This window comes from Rousettus aegyptiacus, unplaced genomic scaffold (assembly GCF_014176215.1).
Source record: "Rousettus aegyptiacus isolate mRouAeg1 unplaced genomic scaffold, mRouAeg1.p scaffold_m13_p_10, whole genome shotgun sequence".
Lineage (NCBI taxonomy): Eukaryota > Metazoa > Chordata > Mammalia > Chiroptera > Pteropodidae > Rousettus > Rousettus aegyptiacus.
Window position 1 is genome coordinate 59573999 of NW_023416285.1, and position 7662 is coordinate 59581660.

General features: G+C 30.6%; 1 pseudogene; it reads right to left on the bottom strand.

Annotated features, from left to right (window-relative positions):
- Positions 1-1186: 1186 nt before the first annotated feature.
- LOC118609048 lies at positions 1187-1306 on the bottom strand (annotated as a pseudogene).
- Positions 1307-7662: the final 6356 nt, after the last annotated feature.

Sequence of the window (7662 nt, forward strand, 5' to 3'; positions counted from 1 at the left end):
CAAAATCAAAAAAGAGATCAAGAGTCACATCATGAAGGGTTATAAAATCTCTTTTAATTATAGCTATAATCAGTATAATACCTTCAGGTGTTCTCAATTCCATATCAAATCAATCTTAAATATTTATATATGGAAATAAAGATTTTTTAGTGTTCTGATACTAGCTTACCTTTCCAATTTAAACTCATTCTTTAGCTCCAGGCAAATTTAGTCTTTGCTATTCTCCTAAAATATTTGGCATTCTTACCTTGCCTTTTTGTTCATACTGTTCCCCGTCCTTGTGAAGCTACATGTATTCACCATGATTTCACCCTTCCTTGAAGCCACAGCTCAAAAGGCACAATTTCATACAACATTCAAAGATTTTGTAACTGAGCATCTTATCTTCCTAGAAACCCCTGGATTCTTGTAATTCAATTCATTTTTCTCTTAGAAACTTTCACAACATTGAGCTTTTAATTTGTGTGTGTGTGTTGTTTGTTTGTTTTTGCTTCTCTATAAGTTTAAAAGTTACTTTAACCAAATGATGTGTCTTACTAGTCTTTTTATTTCTTGACACCTATATTAATTAGAAGAGCATAGGATATAGTAAAAAAACAAACAAACAAACAGACGGACAGACAAACGAACTCCCAAAGTAATAGTTCTACTCAATAGAAGTTTATTTCATGCTCACAGAAAAGTCCTGGGCAATTGGAGGTTGGCCGACCAGGTCTCCTCCAGGCTTTCAGGAACCCAGACTGACAGAGATGCTGCCACTTTCACCAAGCACCTTCCACGGCTAACATCGACCATTAACATTCCAGCCAGAAGGCAGAATGGGCATGAAATGTTTTTATAAGCCAGACATCTCACTATAGTTTCTTAACTTTAGTTTGATCCCATGCCTACACTTAACAGGAGTCAGATATTTGTAGTCCAGATAATTTCAGTGTTCACCTACTGATTTTTTATGTTATTATAACACCTTACATATAATAATATTAGCCAATATTTATAGAGTATTTATTATGTTAGTTTTTCCTAAGTTACTAACATGTGTGAACTTATTTATAAATTCTTGTAAATTTACTCTCATCTCTTTTTTATTTTTTATTTTTTTAGGCGAGGCAACCCTTGGTTGACCTCACAGATTGCAGGGATCTTGTCAGCTTACAATCCTTTTTTTTTTTTTTTTTCTTTTTTACTCCAACAGTACCTGGTTTTCCTAGGTGATCTCCCATCCAAGTACTAACCAAGTCCTGACCCTGCTTAGCTTCTGAGATCAGATGGGATCAGGCTTGTTCAGGGTAGCATGGCCATAGTCTACTCTCATCTCTTATAGCTCTTATAGTCAACAAGGAGGTTTCAAAAACTTTAGCAAGGTCACATAGCTCGTATGTGGTAAAGCAACTTTTTCACCCCAGAATCTATGTGCCATACTGCCTTTAGGAGAGTAAACACTATGCACACTACTTTCAGGAGAGTAAACTCTCAATAGATGTTTATTGAATGAATACAGCGAAGGTATTTCCAGTAAGAAATCAACTCTAGGACTCAAGGTTGAAACATTAACATTCACATTTCAGTTTTCATACATAAGAATGGGGAAAAGGTTTATTTGAGCTATTTTAGTAGTCTATTTGTAAAATGTTTACAAAGCACCTTTAAAAAGGCATTATGGAATGGTTCATAGTATGATAGTTTCATATATTATATGGAAATCTTAGGCAACAAGTAATTTTTCCTACTTTATTATTTAGTATAATTCTTAATAAACAAAATCTATCATAAATTCAGCTTACCTACCCTTCATTTAAACATTGCCTGGAGGTGACTGGTGTGCCAGACATCCTGGAGACACTGTATTGATAGCTGAGCCTCTGAGTAAATCAATGAATGTGTGCCTTGAAACCAGTTCAAAAAGCATTTTCACCAATCCATTGAAGAATACTGAAGGTAAAATTGTAATGGAAAGGCCTTCAATGAGTGGGGTCATCATTCTTATAGTTTGTTTTTACTTTGTAATACAAAGGTAACCAATATGTCTTAACGGGTCATCACTTTTTAGGCTGCTTTAGATTTATGCTCCATTCTCTGTGATTCCCTCTACCAAGAAGAGCATTTATTGATTTCACTTTGAGTGGCCAACTGCAAACGTGAAGTCTCTTGGCTCTATCAACCAAACCCAAGGTATTTGCAAAGCATTAACCCTGAATTATTTTATGAGATAATTCTTAAGTCTCCCTTTTATTAATTGAGATAAATGTACTTAATGCTTCATAGACATAATATATTTTAGGACTGGGTTTATGTATGATTTTCTTATCACAAATATACAGTAGTGACTGCCATCTTTGAATTCCTAACAAATATACCACATTCTTTTGGCAATATTTCAAGTTTTGTGCATTCCTCCATCATTGATTGGACTTGGCCTCTGCCCATGCCTATATAGAGGATCACATTTTGTGGTTGCGTTATAAAGGAAACTCATAAGATTTGGACTGGGGGTGGTAATTTGGTGGACAAACATTTTTTTTCTGCTGAGTAGAAGCTAACAAGATGGGAAGCTGGAATTACTATGGCTTCTCTTTTATTAATTCATTAACTTATTCACTAAACAAATATGTAGTACCTACCATGTACCTAACATACACTTGGGCTACAGAAATTAACAAAATAGAAAAAAATTCTGGACAATTAGATATAAGAGCCACCCTGAGAATAGAGGTAACACATACAAAATAGAGCTGAGAAATTAGAGAACTGGGGTTTTGCTGACACTGTTAGTGTTCCAGAATCAAGCCTATCTGAAGAAGTTTATGCTGACATGAAAAATTCTATTTTACAGACAATACATTTCTTTCTTTAGTTAGTATAGGTTAAATCTGTCACTTGTATTCAAAGGCATTCAATAAATTCTAAGACAAACTAATTTACACTATAAAAATTAGTTGAGTATTTAATATGACTTGAATAATTTGTCTTGTTATTGTAAATTCCTCCGTTTTCTTGCTACTACTGCTCTGTATTTTAGTCTTTTTGAATCTTGTGGAAACATATAGGGATTACATTATGATCTTTATTTTATGGTTGAGAAAAATGATATTGGGTACTAGAAAATATAAGTGTCATTTTGTGTTCCCAGTGCTTGGAGCTTGGGATATAAATCAGGAAAGAGAACTAGCATTGCTAGAAACAGTCTCTTTTGATTAGCAACACTTTATATTGATTAAAGTTATAACTTATAATTACCATCAACATGATATTTTTGCCTTAATTATTAATTGTAAAATGCACTGTCAGATTTTAAATGTTTTAATGTTTTTATTGCACACTAGTCATATTATTTGAGCAAAAAGCGTGATGCCTGGCAAAGTACTTTTAAACTGAAAATATGATTGTGTAATGATGTTTTAATAATTCTGCTTATAATACCCTTCACTTAGCCATTTAAGCCATTTGTTTTTAAGTATGATATTATATTTGGCTTCCGATGCAGAAAATAAGAATATCTAAACTACATATTAAAATATATTTTTGTTGTTCGTTTATGCAGTTGATACCATATGCTATTAAAACAAATATAGAAAAGTATAAAGTAAATAAAAATCCTGTTATGCTTCAATAAACTGATATTCTGGTGCATTTACTTCCTGAAAATATTTAAGTAGCTAGCTTGCCAGATATTTATTAAATAAAAATATTTTAAATGTCTGATTTTTTACTCAAAGTGTTAGATGCGTATTTTCATCACTTGCACCTATGATTTGAGCATTTTCTCTATTAAATATAAGAAAAAAAATTTTTAATGGCCCTCTATCATTCTAGCTTGTAGTCATAGCATATTTTATTCAAAGTTCCTTTAGTGTGAAAATTTAGATTTTCTAAATTTCACAATTTAAACAATACTATATTGTTCTTTCTTAGACCATACTATTTATCTGCATCTCTAATTACTTAATAATAAAAATTTCTAGAAATTTATTTTTAAAATGTGAAGAATATTTTGTTAAATTTATTTCTTAGTTTATTGCTAAACATAAATTGTCTTTTAAGATTCTTTTCTCATTTTTCCAGTAATATTATTTGTTTCCTACTTTGTATTCTCTGTATAATTAACCCACTTCTGTCATATTCACTCAATATTTCTCACGTTTTTTGTTTTAAATTTGATATTAGAGGTTGTTAACATAAAAGATTTGTTCACATATTGACATACTTTTCATTATTTTTCTTTGTTATTTATCACAATGGCCTTTTGTTAAAAAAAATAAGTCCATACCCACCCTTAAATCACATGATGTTAAAGGGGACTTTCATTTAATCTCTTAGTATATATGGTATTGATTTCTAAATTTAGTTTGTCAGTCAATCTAGAACTAATTTTGAATTATGGTTTGAGGCAAAACTTTATATTAAATATTTATCCCCTCCATCATTTGTTACTTAATTTATATTTTTCTCACTGACTTTGATAATTTATTGTACAATTATTTACATATAATAAAAACTTTCTCTGCTATTGATTCTGGGCCTTTGGATCTGTAGATTCTTCACTACTATACTATATTAATGTCTACAGGTATGTCTTACTATCTAGTACAATATCTACATGACTTTTTGAATATTTTCTATCCTTAACAATTTATGTATACAAATAGACTTTAAAATCATGTTTTAAAAGTTTCCTAAAAATTTTCTTAGTACTCTGAGATTTAATCCTACATGTTAATTAAAAATTTCGTATCTTTCTTGACACCTGTGTATCTCTTTATCTCTTCTGTAGTATCTTTACGTATATATTTTTGTGTATGTATGTATGTATGTATGCATGTATTTAGTTTTCTTTGTTAATATCCAACATATTTTTCTTTTCTATCAGTCAATGTACAGTGAAGGAAGAATATGGCTCCTCAGTGCATGATTGGTAAGGCTGGAGGAGTAAGAGGAGTGAGAGTTAGGGGGCCACCTTATTTCATGGACGTTCCATCATCTGAAATCCAGAGATTAGGAAACCACCAATACCTTGTCTACAAATGTTTGCTCCCTGAGAAACTTTCATTGGCCACTAGACACAGAATATGGCCACAAAAACTGTGTCTCAGTTCTCATGTGGCTACGATATTACTGGCAATCAGAAAAAACACCTGGAAGAAGGGATCTGCTTAATTTCTGTCTTCTAAATCTGTCAGAAATGCAGTTCATTAGTGAAATCTATTTTGCATCCAAAACCTTAGCTTTAAAGTAATCTAGGAAATGTTTTTAGGTTGTGAGTTTCTGAAAAATAGGAAGTGAGTCAATTCATAAAATCAAATATAATGATCTTTTCCATATCTTTGAAAAGTCATTGCTAATTCATAGTAATTCTGTGCTTGAATATTATATTTACTCTATTTTAATTCATTTGTTTAATGCAACACTAGTTACAAAAATGACATACTTTATAATTATAAAAAAGCATTTGCACATGAAACCTGACAAATTTAGATTAATTTATAATTTAGATTATAAATCTGTAATTTAGATTAATAAATCATGGCAAATTATACAATTAAATATGTCAGAGTGAAGTCAAAATGAGATTTGTGATTGGTACTTAGGAGGGAGAAAAAGTCTTTCGAAAGTTTTTTTTCCTCTTGACTTAAAAACCAGTTATTCATATTCTTGAAGGTATACTATAAGGGGATTTTTTTTTTTTTCATTAGCCATGTGCCTAACTGGTTTAATTTACTGTGAATTTTGAAAGACATCAATACTGAATTTGATAACATTTTTCCTACACATTGATTTGATATCCCAGAAACCAAATTATCTTTTATTGTCAATACAATAAATACTGTAAATGTGATCAGGTTACATAAATTCTGCTTCAGAAAATGTGAATTGGCTTGTAGAGGATTAATTTAACCAAGTGTTAAAATGTTTTTAAATTAATATTTTGTTAATTTAAAAATAAGAAATAGGATTTTCCCATATCTTAGTTTTGAGAATGCTTTTATTTTCCAAGCTAACACATAAAAGTTAGAAAAAAAATATTGATAGAGCACTATCACTGTTATTCTACATTTTAAAAATATTCATTTAAAAATGAGTGTTAGAAAAGAAGCATTCTATTCTGACATTTATTATTGACCATTCTTTATAGTGGTTGATGTTGTGATGGAAGAGGGAATTTAAAACCTGCCATTACCAGTAATTTCCCTGGTTCTCTATAATACCTTTACTTTAGTTCATACTATAGTCAACAATAACAAAAAGCAATGATGGCATCAACTATCAACTTAAATTCTTTTTATGAAAATTCCTCTCTCTATTCTTAGTATGTCATTTTATTTTGTAATATTTACATGAATAATGCCAGTTATATTTGGATGCTACTTGGTGTTCTCTAATATTTCAGTATAAGTCAGTGCAACATCCTTACAATACAGTAATATTTGATGAGGTTTGATGATTTAGTATTTCCAATTTTACTTCCAGATAGAAATGTTTGCCAGTGGAAGACTTCATTTCTAACTAATAATGTGCTTCAAAGGGTATTGTCTTTATTATATATGATATCTAAATGTTTTTATGTATCATTGTGTGTGTGAAATCACTATTATAATCCTTTAGGCACTGCCTTGATTTATTACCACGTCTATTCTCCAATTCTTAACCAGCAGTCCTCTGTTCTGTTTATTTTATTTTATTCTTTTCTGAGTAAAGAACCCTTAAAACTTCAAGTGAAAAAACACAAAAACAGGGTGTGTAGAGTTCAAGAGTAAACTAAACTGAAAGATTATAAATCAAATCCCCACCCAATACATTCCTCACAATTGCTTTATTTTTCACTTATTCCCTTTTGTCTGTACCTTCTGAATTTGAAGAAGACTGTACACATGTTGATTTGTGACTGTGAATGTTAGAACTTTCTATAGATAGAGTAGCTAAAGTTCACTCAACGGCATTATATTTGTAGTAGAGAGAAAACTGAACTGGGAATCAGGAAATTGAATTTCTAGCTTCCTCTGATGTGTTGAACTGAAAGATGCGGTGTTTTCTTTTCTACCTCTTGTGTTGAAAAGGCAGTTAGAGCTTGAGGGAGAATACTATTGAAATTAATACTGTGATTGAATATGACAATTATGTACAAGTTGGAGACAAAGAGGTTTTCTAAAGAGGAAAAAAAATTATAGACTCAGGCTTCATGATGGGAAATATAAATGCAGCCCTAGAGGTTTTCTGTGTGGATAGAAAAAAAAAAAATTAAATAATACCCTTACCACAAACCTGTTCCACCTCCTGGATAATCATTTGATTTTAACAAAAGCCAACTATTTAAAATACTAATTCTTTAAGATAGATTTCTGCATTTAAATTTCTGCATTTAAATACCTCTGTAATATGAAATTTAATATATATAGTTCAATATAATTAAAATTTTTGTGTTAATTAATTAATTGAACAGTCACTGAAATTCCAGTAACAGAAGGACTGATCTAGGAGCTGGAAATACACTATTGAAGAAAATGGAATAAAATGAATACTGCTGGTCTTGTAGAATTTATGTTTTATTAGATTTTCAGTAGCATATGTTAAGATTTTCAAGATCAAAAATCCTGAGACTCTACATGTTGAAAATTCAGTAGAAAAGGGATAAAAACTTGAATATTCAGTTCACAATAAATGTTTTAT